At 45.0% G+C, this 18,239-nt stretch overlaps 1 protein-coding gene across 3 annotated transcripts in view; it reads left to right on the top strand.

The window, feature by feature from the left end:
* The window catches only part of PPP2R2D (protein phosphatase 2 regulatory subunit Bdelta), a 247,969-nt gene that overhangs the window by 118,642 nt on the left and 111,088 nt on the right, over positions 1-18,239 (top strand). The window lies entirely within an intron of this gene.

Raw genomic sequence — 18,239 nt, 5'->3', positions numbered from 1 at the left:
CACGAGAGGTGCCAGAAGTCTGAATGTTGGAACCTAAAAGTGTCCCCTCTGTAAAACAAAACCAACAGGTTAATGTTTGAAGAAGAATAATCCAAGAAAATGCGGATATAGTCATACAGGAGAAGAAAAAAGCCTGAAAAGTGCTTGAAAAAGTACCCATCAGCCCACTCAATAGTGGAACTTCGTCATCTGGGTTTGAATGGTTGAAATAGTGGTATCCAGTATGCCCTTCCTCAGGACGAACCCGGGGCTAGCAAAACTTGGACCACATGGTTGACCCTCAACCATTAAAGATGATCAAGTACAGGCTGAAAGGGCAAAGTTGCAGTGCTCAAGAATTGTGAAAAAAGGAAAAGAAAGGGAAAAAAAATTGTAATCCAAGTGTTCTAAAAATACCTATCTTGATGTCATAAGCAAAACTTTTGGTTCAGCGGCAGATCCCTCTCCCTTCCCCAACTGGAGCACGTAGTTGTGACGGACGCGTCCCTCCAGGGTTGGGGAGGCCACATGGGAGAGGCGGAGATCAGAGGCCTCTGGTCTCCGGCGGAGTCTCGGCTCCATATCAACCTTTTGGAGCTGCGGGCGATTAGTCTAGCTCTGAAGGCATTCCTCCCTTCTGTCCGGGGGAGTGTAGTGCAGGTGTTCACGGACAACACCACCGCCAGGTGGTACTGCAACAAACAGGGCGGGGTGGGGGCGTGGACCCTCTGCCAGAAGGATGTGCGCCTCTGGCAATGGCTGGAACATGAGGGCGTGACTCTGGTGGTTCAACACCTGGCAGGTTCTCTGAACGCCAGGGTGGACGAACTCAGCCGCCGGTGCATGATGGATCACGAATGGTGTCTGAACACGGACGTGGCGCAAGGTCTCTTTCTGCAGTGGGGAGAGCCTTGGTTAGATCTATTCGCTACCGAAGAGAAGGCGCAATGTCATCAGTTCTGCGCGTTGGAATTTCCAAGGCGGCACTCGCTCGGAGACGCTTTTCGTCGCGAGTGGAGTTGCGGTCTGTTGTACGCTTTTCCGTCTATACCACTTCTACCCAGAGCGCTGAAGAAGATCAGGCGCGACCGGGCACAAGTCATCCTTGTGGCTCAGGACTGGGCACGAAGGTACTGGTATCCCGAGCTACTCCGTATGTCAGTCGATCCCCCGGTTCGTCTGCCTCTTCAGGAGAACCTTCTGTCGCAGCAGCAGGGGACGGTCCTCCACCCGAACCTGTCCAGTCTCCACCTCCATGCTTGGAGATTGAGCGGCGACAGTTGAGGCCATTTGACTTGCCTCCTGAAGTTTGTAATATCATTCTGGCAGCCAGGCGTCCCTCCACTAAGTCGGTATACGCCTGCAGGTGGAACAGATTTGTGGCATGGTGCACAGCAAAGGCTGTGGATCCCCCTCAATGCCCCTCTTTCTGAGGTTCTTCTCTTTCTTCTTTCTCTTGCCCAGCAGGGCTCTGCTCTTGGCACTATCAAGGGCTACCTTTCTGCTCTTTCCGCCTTTTTGAGGCTGTCTGATCAACCTTCTTTGTTCAAGTCCCTTATCGTTAATAGATTCCTGAAAGGCATCACGCATACATACCCTCCTGTGCCCTTTGTGATGCCTAAGTGGGACTTGAACTTGGTTCTTACATTTCTGATGTGCACTCCCTTCGAGCCACTCCACAACGGTCCTCTTCGCCTTCTTACTTTGAAGACTGCCTTCCTGGTAGCCATCACCTCTGCCAGGAGAGTGAGCAAGCTCCAGGCTCTATCTTGTAAACCTCCCTTCCTTTCAGTCCATCCGGACAAGGTTTTTTTGCGGACAAGGCCCTCTTTCCTACCCAAGGGAGCCACGGCCTTCCACATTGGGCAATCTATCACCCTGTTCACCTTCTTTCCGCCTCCGCATCCCTAGAGAGAGGAAGAGAGGCTCCACCGTCTGGACCCAAAACATGCGCTCTCATTTTACCTGGATCGCACACGCCAGTTCCGGGTGGATAACCAATTCTTTGTTGTTTACGTGGGCGCTAAGAAGGGTAAAGCGGTGCACAAGCAGACCATCTCGCTGTGAATCATCTTGTGTATCCAGGCGTGTTACTCCTTGGCTAAGAAAGAACCCCCTGTGGGGCTGAGGGCTCATTCCACTCGAGCCACAGCGACTACAACTGCCTTGGGCCGAGGTGTGCCCTTGCAGGACATTTGCCAGGCGGCTACGTGGGCCTCGCTGCACACGTTTGCACAACATTATTGCCTGGACAGTCAAGTCCGGAGGGATGGCTTCTTTGCCCGTTCCGTCCTCCAGGACTTTCTGGTGTGATTATTGGTTCGCAGACCCACCACCGGGGTTGGTATTGCCGGGGTATCTATTCTAAGGTAAGGAATATATAAACTAACTTGTCTCTTTCAGATGTACAAGTTACTACTTGTGTAACGATATATCTGTAAGAGACATTAGTTAGTGATAGATTCCTTACCGACCCACCCATCCTCCCCGTTCTGAGAACAGATATCTAGGGTTAAGGTCATCCCCTTTCAGGGCCCTAGTTTCATGGCACCAGTGTTGGTTTTTGGCAGAGCTCTGCGTTTCTGGCGCGGAAAAGCTGTGTCTAAGAACTGACGTCCGCACGCGGAGGCGGCGTCTAAGTACTCCGACAACGTCATCACGGCGCCCACGATGCCGACGACTGACGCGGAGCCGCAGACGACGCCTACCGACGCGCAAGGGTACTGCTACGCAAAAGTTTCCGGATCCATTCTGACGCCTGGGGATATTCTAAGGTAAGGAATCTATCACTAATTAATGTCTCTTACAGATATATCGTTACACAAGTAGTAACTTGTGCATCACACCAATACCAGTTACTACATACGCACTCGCTGATTCCTAGCTCTACACACACATTCACTCATTCACCCATAGAATCACTCATACATACAGTCACTCATCAATACAACACTATCATATGCACTCATACACCTATACAGACACACACACACTGCCACTCATCCATGGAGTTACTCACACACCTAGTCAGTCATGCAAAGAATCAATCACACTTCCATTTCCTCAACTATACAGTTATACACACAACACCTTACTTATTCAAACATATACTAACACATACTTACTCTCTTATACAATCACTGATACAAGTACACAATGATCCGTATAGCCACTCGCACATTCACTGGCTCTCATGTATAGTCATTTATATATGCCAACTCTCACATGCACTGTGTTTTACATATGTACTTACTTGCACATGTAGCACTGAGATATCCATTCACTGACCAACACACCCATGCACACAGTCAACCGCCCATATAGCTGTTTCCACATGCACTCTTGAACTCATACACCTAGTGAATCAACTGCTCACACATCTATGCACAGAGACACACACACTCAGTCTCCCATTCAAATACTTGGGCAACCAATCAATAACCCATATAGCCACTCATATAGCTACTGATCAACACATGCAGCAGCTTACACAACAGACATACTGATGCACACATTCAGACAGTTTAGTCACTAACCCATGCATTTAGTAAGACACATTTAATCACTCACTCATACAGTCAGTCACGCACCTACTAAATCCTTCATCCAGACACTTATACATCCACTCATTCTTCAATATGTAAAACATATTTAAACTTTACAGAAACACACAATCACTGGATGATGTCATCAGTGATGTCAAATGAGATGTCATCAGTGATGTCAAATGAGATGTCATCAGTCATGTCACTGACCATGTCATGAATGATGTAATATGTGACATCATCAGCAGTGGATTGCGGGTGCGTGAAATATAGTTAGTACAACTAACTTTATAGGAGCAATTTCGATGGTTTTTTAAATGCTAATTCCTAACTATATAAGGCCTGAAACCTATGGTTTTTTTAAGTGAATTTGCAAGGTTTTTTAAATGCTTATTCCTAACTATACAAGTCCTGAAACCTATGGTTTTTTAAGTGAAAAAATATATATATATATATATCCTACTGGCGATTGCCAGTAGGTAGTTATAGTAACGACCACGTTTCCACAGAAAAAGCATTTTTTCATGTGCTTATAACTTTGGCGTAGTTTTACGAATCTTTACGATATTTTCCAAAATGTTTCTCTTTTTTGATCAGCTGCTATCTTGAAAGTTTGGGGGGGGATTGTTCAAGGGGGGTCCCAAAACGTGTTTTTTCCATGCAATTTCCATAGGAAACTTTAGGCAAGGCTAAAGGTCAAACTGAATTACGCCATATTTGGCAGGGAGAAAGGTCTTGGTCCATATAGCACGCTTTTGTTTAAATGGTGTAAATTCGTTCAGTAGTTTTTATGAAATATTAAATTTTACAGATATCGATATTTGAGAATTCTGACATCTGATTGGCTGTGGGGTTCCAAGCACGAGCTTGCGGCTCATTGTCTATGAACGGTTCAAAACTAGGAAGTGTTGGCAGACATTTTGTGATTCAGTCCGTCAGCTCACATCTCTGTCTACAAACCATCAGGTCCATAGTTCTGTTACTGAGTTGAAAGGAGTAGAGGGAAAAAAAGAGAAATTGTATAAGAGGGTATAGTATGAACACTGTGGAGTTACTTTAAGCAGTCTGTATGGTGCAGAGGCAGGGATTTTGAATGTTGCGTTGGCCATGAAAATCTTGTTCGCAGAATAACTGTGCGCGGTATTGCGACAAGGTTGTGTAGGCTCTGGACAGCCCGTCGGAAAACAATGCGCCGTATTGCGACAAGCAGTGTGTAGGGTGCACACACAGGTAGTGTGAATGTTGCGTAGGCCGTAGAAATCGCGTCCCCAAAACAACAATGCGAGGTATTGCAGCAATGTTCAGTAGGCTGTGGACATCCTATTGGGAGAACAACAATGCGCTGTATTGCGGCCTTCCTTTAATATAATGCGGAGTAATATTTACTTATAACGCGGTGTTCACTTTTATCACGGACAGTGTCACTTTATTAGAAGAAGTGTAATATTATGTGGGAGGGCGTCTTCTCTCATACAGCAATTCAAACACCCACCCACCCACTCACTCACACATACAGTCTCTCCGTTTCCATGCATAATAGGGGTTAGCCAACCCCCACTGCAAATGGCCTTTGTGCGCAGCCGGTATTAGTTGCAAAGTCTGGCCCTGCGCTCAACCCACCATGGAATATCCAACTCTTGTGACGTAAATAATTAATTTACTCTCTTAATTTCTATGCAGGTAAGTACTTAATCAATAATAACTCAATCAGAAGGAAAGAAAACAGAGTCCGTGGTGTTAGAGTTTCTAAGGGTTTTATTCCTCATAAAGGAATCAGGATATCATGTTCTGACCACCGCAGGGGTGTCAGAAGGGATAGATGAGCGCGCTCTCGTTTATTGATATTACATAGCTTATATACTTGATTTACATCATAAGTTTCAATGTGAGAGGCGTAACAGCTGAGAGAAGACAAGATAACAGTATACACGTGGTACCAATACATCATCAAGAGGCGTAAACTAGGCGTGAACTAGAGGTGTGTGCTAGAAACGTCACTGACAGGTGACGCAAGTGGGTGGCACCAAGGGGTGGTGCTAACAGAATGTTGCAATGTCAGCAGAAATCGGAAGCTTGGATGCGCGCGCAGCTGTATGACGTGTGACTGACGGGGTGCAGGGGTCTTGACATTTACACTGACGGGAAGAGACAGAAGTCTGGCATGTCAGATCAACTTGTACTTCTATCATATCTGATATCTGATGTTTAGGAACTATACTATCTGGGCGGAAAGGTCTCTAGGGTAGAAGCTATTCTATGCTAACTGTGGATGCGTGTATAAGCGCCTGAGTGTCTACATGTGAAGCGTGGGGGCACGGGGCCTTCCATGGAAGCATGGCAACGGAGGCTATGAATTACTTGTATTAAGACAGATCGGCCTTTTGGCTCTGCAGCTGGAGAGGATGTTTACAGGATCTAGTAGGCAGGAATGTATTCTCGGGGAGCGGAACAGATAACTCGAAGGTTATAGTCAGTCTTGGCAGAAAGCAGGCTTGAGCTGAGCGCGAGGGGCCGCGCTGAATATAGGACATAGTTCATGAGTACAGAGGTAGCCTGGGCAGAGCCAGGAGCCACAAGAGAGGTTCAGATGGCAGGAATTCAGGGCCTACTCTGGCTAGAGCAGGAAAAAGTGAAAGTGTACTACAAAAAGACGTTGGCATAGCATACTTAGGAACGGACTATATAATCCATTCATGGTGCGTCTGAAAGAGGACAAGTTGACGGTGGACGCAAATGTATTTGCGTCTTCATAACTGGCACAGGAGGGAAGTTACATGCACTTTAAGCTGGTACATGGAGTCGGTGGGGTACGCGCTAGGGAACACAACATGGCCAAAATTTAATTTTCCTCATTCCCTCCTTGTTCCCTACGGACCCTTCATGAAATATCGATCCTCATGAATCGATCAGTCTGTTCTTGTAACATCATTTGTTCTTCTTTCTTTCGGTTACGTTTTGAGTGAAAACTGGAATGTTCAATGCAAGAAGTGGCACACAGTCCACAAATCGCTGGCCCACACTGTAGGCACAAACAGCAACTGAATACTAGGACTAGGCCAATGCCTAGGAAGGATAGTATTTTCCATCCCCAAGCTGTTAACGTTGTCCAGAACCAACCGGACCAAGTCCAGGTGCCTGGATTCTGATGTATCTGATTTGCAATTTTATGAAGACGGGTGATAGCTTGATATACAGATGGTGCATTCTGTGGAATGAAAACACAGCAGCTTGACCCGATGACCTTACAGGCTCCACCTCTATCTGCCAAGATGACGTCAATTACAAGACGATTCTGAAGGACAACAACCCGCATAGCGGACTGCTCCTCTGTTAAGTTTCCTAAGGCGGAGGTAGTTTCATTTACTACAGCTTCAAGTGTTCTAGTTAATCTGCGTATTAATTTACTATTCTGGACAGGACCTAAGAAGAAAAAGAACCCTTTATTAAAATCAGTGTACTGTTCCCATGCTGTTTCTGTGTAGTCGACAAGGGGGGCATCTCTTCTGGGTCTATTCTTTATTAGATTGCTATTTCTGTGGTAATCAGAAGGAGCTAGAAAAACGGGTGGCAAAAGGAATGCAATGTAACAGGTACCATCCCAATCTGGAGGTAGACGAATGTATGCGGTATGACCACACACAAAGTAAGAATGACTGATAGCTTTGAAGGATGACTTTCCATCATCACTGAATTCGACCACAGTAGTGCATTTACTATGACCTAAGGGTACTGAACCTTTCTTCTTGATACATAATTCACCAGTGACTGGCAGTACTGACATAATAGGTAGAACTGGTGCAGCTTCGGATTCGACGGTAAGAATCATAAGGCTAATTGTGTAATTACCTAATCCATATACTTCATTTTCTAGATCAGTTCCTATTCTAATGGGGAGTCCCTCCTTATCCGGGTAACAGACGTCTAGTAGGACCAAGTTCAAGTTTCCCCAAACCCAACCCCCATCGAAAACAGCAATGTCTGGATCTAAAGAATTAATTATCTTAAACCATGCCCCGCAGGAGCCATTGTGAGTGAACGGATACGGAAAGAGAGGCAATGCTCCCTTGTAATTCTGGTAGGGAGGGAGTCGGCCACATATCCAGCAATTTGTAGCATTGTTAGTTTGATGAGAGTGATGTAACATACTAATGAATGTATTGTTGCGCAGCGCCAGTCTGTAGGAAAGCTCATGAGGAGGTAGCTCACTAAAAGTGTGTTCAGCAGAGACATTGTAAGTAGATTGTTCACGCTTGAAGATAGGATAGTATATAGATAACAAGATACTAGCAATGATTATTAATATACTGAGAAAAAACATAATTATTAGTGTCACTATGCAGTGACTACGAAGTGATTTGCAATATGTTCTTTTCTTTTCCTCTCTCTCTCTAACTCGATCTAGGGGATACATGTCAGAAACTATTTAACCGATTCACCTAGGGGAGGACTTAAACAATTAAACTGTCTGACTTGCTAGATCGTAACTTCATACGATATTGTTCTTGAGGAGTTTTTTCTCGTTTGCATTCGGAAAAGTCTTTGGGATCACAGTCTTTGGTGGGGGTGGGTGTGTCTTGTTCCGGTTTCAGTCCTGGGAATGTTTTGATATGGCTTAGGTGGACCCACCCCTTTCTTCCTTCCAATTTGACTGCGGTCTTTGTTGTTAGAAGAACGGTCTTCGGAGACTTCCAGCGGGGCTCCAACGGACTTTTCCTGTCGAAGTTTCGGACTAAAACAACGTCACCGGGGCGGACATCATGCTCCTTCACATCGGTGTTGTCAGGGAAGGCAGCGGCAACCTGTGAACGACATGATTGGAGTGCAGACATCAAGGAGGCAAGGTAATCTGTCAACATATTAGAATCAACATCGGTTATCTTTTTAGGAATGGGCGTCCCCCACATATTCGGTGGTCTTCCAAAGACCACTTCGTACGGAGATAGCCCTGATCTCGAATGGGCGACCATTCTCATATAGAATAGTGCCACCGGCAGGGCGACTATCCAGTCGACCCCTTTGTCCTGACATATTTTGGCAAGGCGAATCTTTAATGTCTGATTATGCCTTTCTACAAGGCCTGCTGCTTCTGGATGTCGGACACAATGGAACTTCCACTGGTATCCCAATAACAAGGAAACTTCTTTCATTAGGGCAGACGAGAACGGCTGACCGTTATCTGAGTACACGACACGAGGCAAGCCGTACCGTGGGAAAAATTCACGAACCAACTGTTTGGCAGTGGTCGGAGCAGTGTAATCTGGGACTGGATATGCTTCGGTCCAGCGGGACAGAGCACAGACAACTACGAGAACATATTTAAATCCTCTACAACGGTCCATCTGGATATAATCCATCTGGAGGACTTCAAAAGGGTGATCGGGAGGATGAAATCCACCTTGCTCTACAGGGACGCTTTTACCTGGATTGAACTGACAACAGATCATGCAAGTACGCACTTTCTGTTTTGCGGCTGCTCGTAAGTGTTTATTATTCCAGATATTTTGCAAACTGTCTAGCATTGCTTTCTCTCCTAAATGGGCAGGACTATGTGCTGTATTTATCATGACTTGAACCATAGAGTCAGGGAGAAACCATGTAGATTTTCCCTTCGTCATCCAACCCTGATCTGTCTGGATCCCTCCTAGTTCAATCCATTTCTTTATTTCGTCTGCAGTAGCGTGTGTCTGAATGTCAATAACATCTAGTGTGGGATCTCTGACTGTCATGCAGTTTGTCGGATCTGTTGTCTTGGTCGTGTCAGCTGTCTGAGTGTGAGTCAGTGCTGTATGTTTTGCTGTCTGATCTGCCAGGTCGTTACCCTGGGAGACAGAATCTGTGGCTTTAGTATGGGCTTTACACTTCATGACTGATATGGCTGAAGGCAGATGTATTGCTTCTAACAGTGCTTGAATGAGAGGACCGTGCTGTATCTTGGTACCATGAGAGGTCAGGAAACCTCGTTCCTGCCAGAGCATACCAAAGTCGTGTACGACTCCAAACGCATAACGGGAATCTGTGTATATGTTAACATTTCTGTTCTTCGCTAGAATACAGGCTCGGGTCAGAGCGATGAGCTCTGCTGCTTGAGCAGACAGTGTATCAATACGATGTGTTTCTTTAACTTCAGTTTCAGTGGTCACGGCATATGCGGCCACTAATTCTCCTGTACTTGTTCTCATGCATGAACCATCCACATAAAGTGTCAGGTCTGGATTTGTCAGTGGAACATCTGTTAAATCTCGTCTGGGCTTTGTTACTGCATTAATAATCTCTATACAATCATGCGGAGCTGGATCTGTCATAACTGTAGGTAACAATGTTGCTGGGTTCAAGATACTGCAGCGTCTGATTTCTATGTGTGGCTGGAATAATGTCAATTCGTAACCTGTCAATCGTGCTATAGTCAAGTGTTGAGTCTGGGTTCTGTTTAACAGAACCTCTACAGAATGTGGAACTTGTACTGTTAACTGATGACCTAAAACAATTGAATCGCTTTGTCTGATTGCTAACGCTGTTGCTGCTACTGACTTTAAGCATGCAGGGAGTGCCTGTGCTACTGAATCCAATGTACTTGAAAAATAAGCGCAAGGCTTATGTGAACCTGCTTGATCTTGAGTGAGGACAGACAATGCTGTACCATCACGTTCTGTAACAAAAAGTGTAAACGGTTTGCTGTAACATGGTGTCGCTAAAACTGGTGCTTGGCATAAAGCTTTCTTTAATTCCTCAAAGGCTTGTGTGTGTTCCTGGGTCCAAGGAAGGACAGTCGAAGTCGCTGCCTCCTGTGTCGTTAACTGGATGAGTGGTTTAGCTAGAAATGCATATTGAGGAATCCATTGTCTGCAGTACGAGGTGAGGCCTATGAAGGCCCGCACTTCTTTTTGTGACTGGGGTCGGGGCATGTTTACTATTAACTGAATGCGATCGGGAGTGAGCTGTCTCCCCACTTTGGACAGCAAGTGACCCAAGTACACAACTTGCTGAACACAGAATTGTAGCTTCGAAGGAGACACCTTGTGTCCCTTGTCGGCCAGAAAATGCAAAACTATCAGAGATGCTTGTTCACATTCGGGCTCACTTCGTGCGGTGATCAGCAGATCATCGACGTACTGTAGTAAAGCTGTATTAACTGGCATTTGAATACAATCTAGTTGTCTTTTCAATGCTTGACTATAGATGCTGGGGCTTTCTGTAAATCCTTGAGGTGCGCGGGAAAATTTGAAACTTCGTCCATTTAAACTGAATCCGAAGAGATATTGGCTCTCCGGGTCAATGGGTACACTGAAGAAGGCGTTCTTGAGATCGATTACAGTAAAGAACGTTGCTTCTGAATCAATAGCAGTTAACAGGGTGGAGATATCGGGGACCACAGGATACTGTGGTACAATGCATTTGTTCAGTTCTCGAAGATCAATCACCAGCCGGTATACTGGCGGTGCATTGCGGTCTGTACGTTTAAGAATTGGAATGATGGGGGAATTACAGATATTGGAGTCGGTCTCTACGACCACTCCCTGGGCAATAAGCTCTTCAATTATTTTCAGTAAAGCCACTACAGCATCGGGTGGTAACTTGTATTGTCTGATTCTGGGTAGAACAACACCTGTCTTGAGTGTAACACGGTATGGTGTGATATGCATACAACCTACATCAGCTGGGCCTTTTGCCCATAAGTGATCTGGTACATTTTTCAATCTGACATCAAAGTCACGTAGAACATAATGACCCTTGAAATCTCGTAGAAAGAGTCTGACTCCCTCCGGAGAACAGCAAATTATAGCTCCTAAAGCCTTTAGTGTTTTAATTCCTAACAGATTTTCGGGACATGATTTCGTAAGTAACAAATCTGTAACTCGAGATAATGGACCCACAGCTAGTGGTACTGGTTCTGATACCTCATTTACAATAGGCTGTCCTGAAAAACCAAGGGAAACATTCTGTGAGCCTGAGAGGGGTGCCCCTGGAACCTCATTATGACTTATAGTAGTGCGACTTGCCCCTGTGTCAATTAAAAACTTTCTGTCTTTTCCTAATACGTGACTATGTACATATGGACCTTCTTGATCTACAGGAATTTCAATAAGAGGCAAATCACTTTCCCTCCCTAGGCTGTTTCATGTATAACGCTGATAATCTGGATATGCCGACTGGGCATACTGGTACATTTGTTGTGAGACTTCTCTAGTTGCAGCAGCGGGCTGTGTCTGAGCATGCTGTGGCTGTGGTACTGCTACTGTCTGTACTGTATGGGACTGATCATGCATAGGCTGTGTATTCTGCATTGGCTGTTCGTTCTGTGAGGTCTGTTGATGACCCTGTTCATGTCTAGGCGGACGCGGTCTTTCTTTAGTTTTACCTGTCTCGATGTTATGTTTCAGGACTGGACATTCATGTACGTAGTGACCTGGCTGCTTGCAATAATTACATGTCCCTTTAACGGGAGCGGCAGAATGATTTGTCTGAGCCCCACCTTTTCTATGACCCTCGGCTGGAATTGTCTGAGCTACTAACATTTTCATTTTCGTGTCTTTCATACGTTTCTGTTCCTGCTCTTGTTCTTCCCTAATTCTATTCTGGTGATATTGTAACATTTGTAACATCTGTGATGGCGTATTTGCCTGCCAAGTACTTTCAACCTTGTACACTCTATTTTTAACCAGTGGTAGGGCGTTCTCTACTAATTTCGTTACAAAAAGGTGTGGATATGACTCACTACTTGTTTTTAGGCCACTATTGATAATGAAACATTTCTCGAATCTCGAATAAAAGTCACTAGTATCTTCATCTTGTTTCTGTTTGCAGGACGAGATTGCGTCCCAATCTTCCTTTCTAGTTGTCAATAATCTTGGCAGAACCTGTACTATTAAACCTGGTAATGCTTTAGTCAGATCCCCAAGGCCTAACCCTGGGACTCGTTTCTTTTCTTCGTCTTCTATCTCTGCCCATGCTATCTTTGACTCTCCCACTTCCCAATCCTTCTCCTTTAATTTCTCGTAAATGCCCGTGGGCAACAGTACTTTTAACATTTTCATAATATCATCATACGTGTAATCTCCCATCAATAACATGTCTTTAAGCTCTCTGTGAAAACCTGCAGGGTCTTTATCATGGCACGGAACTAATTTCTTCATTTCTAATAGTTCTAGCTTAGTCAGTGGTGTGTGAACATACACACGTTTCAGGTTATTATCGGCACCCATAACTGGATGTACTTCTCGTAAGGGATTCTGGCTTTCAATGCCGCCACCGCATTGCATGTGGTACATTTTTCTTTCTGGAGGCGGGGCGGGAACATATTCAGAGCTCAGGAAAGTGTTATACTTACGTCGTTGTTCTAGAATTATTTGTATTAATTTGGTACTAAAACCTCTCCATCTATCCATGATTAGTGCTTCTAATGTTTCATGTAAGGGACCTGGATCAGAATGATGGTTTCTGAACTTGATAAGGAGGTGCTGAATCATGTATACACCTGCTATTTTCTGCTCTTCCGGGGAAAGGTTCAAGAATGTCTGCACTAACGTGTCATCATTATATATGTCTGCGTTTTCGGCCCACAACACGGCCGACCGGGCTAGTTCCTGTTCATCCATAGAATTGAGTATATGATACCCTACTCGATCTCAAAGCCTTTTATCAGTTTCCTGGAACTGATGTTCAGAAGAATTCGGATTGGTTAAAGCGGAGAAAAGAACTCTCTTGCTCTCCGGACGGACACCTTTCCTAAGGTAGTTTCCCCTACCTACATACGCTATGATATCTGTAGACTTTTCTGATGTTTCATCTTCATCTTCCTCCCCGGAGGAAGTTTTATCAGTTTCTTCCTGATGTGCAGTTAACACTGCCTTTCTGATTTTCTGGGACATAGTGGCTATACAAGTTCCCTTGTCATGTTTCGCGTCTGCTATATTTTGGCCCCACTTGTTTAATGCGTCTAACTCACTTTGATCTGTCCCGGGCCTGTCTCGTTCTCTTATCACACAATTAATGAAGAATCGTAATATCTGTTTCTGAACGTCAACTTTCTATTTATACATGGCAGCTTTGACACTGTCGGGGTCTTTCCCCGTCTGTATGAATTTGTATAGTCTGTCGAGAGCTTCCTGCATTCCTACATAGCATAGCAAGTTATCGGTGGCAGATCTTAAGCGCAGTGATGCTAATACCATCAGATCGTCTGTTCCGGGTACTGGATCATATCTGCAGAATGACATCCTATCTTTGAATGCGTCAAGCCGGGCTGAATAGGGAGACTGGAAAGGATTCTGTGTGTCCTTTAAATGCAATCTGTGTGTCGGTGGCGGGGTCTGTAGACCCGCTGTCGCACCTCCTGAGGCGGATGCTTGGGCATTATCTCTCCGTGGAGTCTGTATCTGGACTTGTATCTGTCTTTTAGTAAGATCAGGTAGTACTGGTTTCGGTAGGTCTGTCTTAAGTACGGGGGGTGGCGGAGCTGGCGGAGCGGGAGAGGTCTGTTGCGGTACCGGTGGAGCTGGATCTGGGGGCGCAGTGCCCCCCCCATCCCTGTCAGTAGGCAGGGCACAAACAGGCATGTTGGTATAAGCTGGTGCTACATCCTCTAGATATGAATTCAGGAATATGTCTTTAGTAGTTTTATGCATTACTTTAGTTGGAACTAACGGTGTCGGTAAGTTTGTTGGTATCTCTGATTCAGTTTCGGATGGGCCATCTGCTACGAGATACATACCGTTTACAAGATTATTTCGGGCACGGTCTATTTGTTCTGTTTTTACTCGGATCCCTTCAGTAACTAATTCGTTTTCTCGCTCTTTATCTGATTCTTTAAGTCTGTCTTCTCTACGGAGTGCTTTGTCCGCACGCTTACGTGATTCCTTACGCCAAAATTCTATGGCGTCCTTCTGAGATTGCCTAGCTTTCTTTTTCCATAATGCTTCTTCTACCCTCATGATGCACTCGGCATCCCACGTTCCGGTAACAGGCCATCTGTGTCTCTCGTCTAGGTGTTTGGTGTAATCGGCCCATAAATCTAGATATAATATGGCATCTATGCCGTGCTTTTGATACATAAAATTGCCTGGAGTGTCCCTAGGGGGGATAGGAATTTCTTCCTCTAGTAACCCTTTCCTAGTTCCGATCTGTTTTAACTTACTGAGAAACGGCATCCTGCTTACTTATTTACTGAACGCTAGATCTTTATTCCTTAATACTTTTTAACAGCTATATTGTATGGGAAAAAAAACACAATAATACACGTTTAAACAGTCACAGTCATACCACGACATTAATTACATGAAAACATTGAAGACATAGCTACCTACCCCCTACACTGAATGTACCGCTCAACGGTACGGATACACTGCTGTAACAGTGCAGAAATTCGGAATCCTAGATATACTGCTAAACAGTACAGATACACTGCCTAAAAACAGTGCAGACCGGACTTGCGTACCCAAACCCGTCTAGATACGACCCAGCAATGGTACTCACCGGGAAGCACGGAAACAGAAGGCCTCGGAAAACTCGACTGGACTCGACTCGGAACTTCGGAAAACTTCGGAAAACTTCGGAAAACTGGTGGGCCTCTTCACACCTCGGACCTTGCTTCTTTCGGCTGGGCTCTGGTCGGGATCCTCCGCACTCCTCACCGCCTCGTCTGGGCACTGATCGCAGTCTTCGTCACCTCCGTGTGTCAGAGGGGGATGCAGGAAATCCTGCCAGTACACGTGTTGTCCGTCTAACTGATGGCAGGGGACACGGATTGCAACGCACCTTCCGGCGCGTGAGGTGGGGGAGGGGTCCCTATTCGGGCGCCAAAATGACGTAAATAATTAATTTACTCTCTTAATTTCTATGCAGGTAAGTACTTAATCAATAATAACTCAATCAGAAGGAAAGAAAACAGAGTCCGTGGTGTTAGAGTTTCTAAGGGTTTTATTCCTCATAAAGGAATCAGGATATCATGTTCTGACCACCGCAGGGGTGTCAGAAGGGATAGATGAGCGCGCTCTCGTTTATTGATATTACATAGCTTATATACTTGATTTACATCATAAGTTTCAATGTGAGAGGCGTAACAGCTGAGAGAAGACAAGATAACAGTATACACGTGGTACCAATACATCATCAAGAGGCGTAAACTAGGCGTGAACTAGAGGTGTGTGCTAGAAACGTCACTGACAGGTGACGCAAGTGGGTGGCACCAAGGGGTGGTGCTAACAGAATGTTGCAATGTCAGCAGAAATCGGAAGCTTGGATGCGCGCGCAGCTGTATGACGTGTGACTGACGGGGTGCAGGGGTCTTGACATTTACACTGACGGGAAGAGACAGAAGTCTGGCATGTCAGATCAACTTGTACTTCTATCATATCTGATATCTGATGTTTAGGAACTATACTATCTGGGCGGAAAGGTCTCTAGGGTAGAAGCTATTCTATGCTAACTGTGGATGCGTGTATAAGCGCCTGAGTGTCTACATGTGAAGCGTGGGGGCACGGGGCCTTCCATGGAAGCATGGCAACGGAGGCTATGAATTACTTGTATTAAGACAGATCGGCCTTTTGGCTCTGCAGCTGGAGAGGATGTTTACAGGATCTAGTAGGCAGGAATGTATTCTCGGGGAGCGGAACAGATAACTCGAAGGTTATAGTCAGTCTTGGCAGAAAGCAGGCTTGAGCTGAGCGCGAGGGGCCGCGCTGAATATAGGACATAGTTCATGAGTACAGAGGTAGCCTGGGCAGAGCCAGGAGCCACAAGAGAGGTTCAGATGGCAGGAATTCAGGGCCTACTCTGGCTAGAGCAGGAAAAAGTGAAAGTGTACTACAAAAAGACGTTGGCATAGCATACTTAGGAACGGACTATATAATCCATTCATGGTGCGTCTGAAAGAGGACAAGTTGACGGTGGACGCAAATGTATTTGCGTCTTCATAACTGGCACAGGAGGGAAGTTACATGCACTTTAAGCTGGTACATGGAGTCTGTGGGGTACGCGCTAGGGAACACAACATGGCCAAAATTTAATTTTCCTCACTTGTTGCACACAGAAGTACTGTGGTGCTGCCAACAAACTCCACATTTAAAAAAATAAGGATTATTGGAAGAGTCAAGGGCATTGAGGGTCAGGGTGCGTTCTTACCCTCACCTTTTTTCTCGAAATTCAGGACTCCACGAATGCGTCCCTAAGTTCTCTATGGTGGCTGCATCATTTTGTTAAATGTTTTGTGCAGCCAATCAAATTGTTTAGGTACCACAGGGCTTTCCCCGCAATATTAAAATTGCCAATAGGAGGAAAAACACTTCAACCAGTCTGGTTCGATCTAGTTTTTATTTTAAACTTTAGTTCCACAGTACCATGGCTCTGGACCAGCCGTTCACGTTTACCTTTTATGAAGGTTACCCCTTTGCTAATTTTACAAGTGGCTGAAAAGATTTACACCGGACTCTAACTTTTTGCTAAACTAGGTATAATTACTTTCAGCCTTTAGGTTTCCTAAAAACTTTGGACATCCCTTTTTCCATGGCTCCTGCATGATGGATAAGCTTAGAACTTTCCATGTAGCAGCCAAAGTGGATGAATGTTTTTCTGTTAAAGTTGTGTTCAGGTTCATCAAACGACTCTAAAGTTGTTAACCGCATCGCTGCGGCAGCTTTTCCCGCTGTGTGCGGCTATTTTCAAAAAGCCGCGTTATCGGCATACGAGTGCCGTAGCTGATGACGAGCTGAGCCAGTCATCAGCATCGAAGGGGTTAAAGAAACAAACGCTCTTCCTATTACCTAAGTATCACTATACAATGCCGACACACTCTGTCAAGTGATTACATTAAAACTTAGTTCTACAATTCTGTACAGCAAATAAAATATATATTCATGTAATTTAAGTATGGCTTATGTCTTCTGTTCACATGATTTGCTCTTTGTAGAGAAATGCATCCTCACTGGGTTACTTTTAATCTCAATTAATTCAGACAGCAGGTGGCAGAAATATGGCTACGCTCTTTGAGCTGGACTTTCTACTTGTAAACTAAATGAGTTTAGCAGTGCCCTATTCTTTACTGTCCTTCAGAACCGTGTTAGACTAGTTCACTTGCCATTCAAATGACTTTTGCCAAGAGGCAAGCTCTGCTGCAACGAACAGGAACTCTTCCCTCACAGCTTTGAGCATATTTTATTTCAGGGGAAAACAATTTAGCATTTGTTCACCTGGTTTTGGAATATGTTAGAACTGTCTTATGCTAAGACAGTTCTGATATGTGTCTTCTACTCTCTTGTATCCAGTTAAAGGCATCCTATCCTTCCTTAAAACATTTGCTTTATTTCTCACCATGGACAGTGCAGCAGCCGTGCAACACCTGCTTTCGGGTCACTGTACCAATTGGAGAGGTTCCACTGTAGAACCGTGCTACTTCCACGACTCTCTAAATAGTTTAGCTATGAACTACTTAAACTGTTTGAGACCTACTTTCCATCCAAGCACCTGGGCTGACTGCAGAATATCTTTTCTCCATTAGACCAACTAATTTATACTGGTTTGGAGTCTGTTATCTAAACGTCGAAGGGTTTACTTTTTTCTTCCCTTAAAATGGAAATATTGTTCCTTGTGTTTAGAACGAGTTTGAAGATGCATGTTTTCCGCTCCTTGTACGGTTTTGCTTGTACGTACTCAGACGGAACTTGGTCATAACTCCCTGTACAGTACTCTAGACACACTGCCCAACCCCATTTTTAGTAAGCTTAA

The sequence above is a fragment of the Lissotriton vulgaris genome, chromosome 5, assembly GCF_964263255.1.
Source record: "Lissotriton vulgaris chromosome 5, aLisVul1.2, whole genome shotgun sequence".
Lineage (NCBI taxonomy): Eukaryota > Metazoa > Chordata > Amphibia > Caudata > Salamandridae > Lissotriton > Lissotriton vulgaris.
This window is presented reverse-complemented; position numbering and strand designations above follow the sequence as displayed.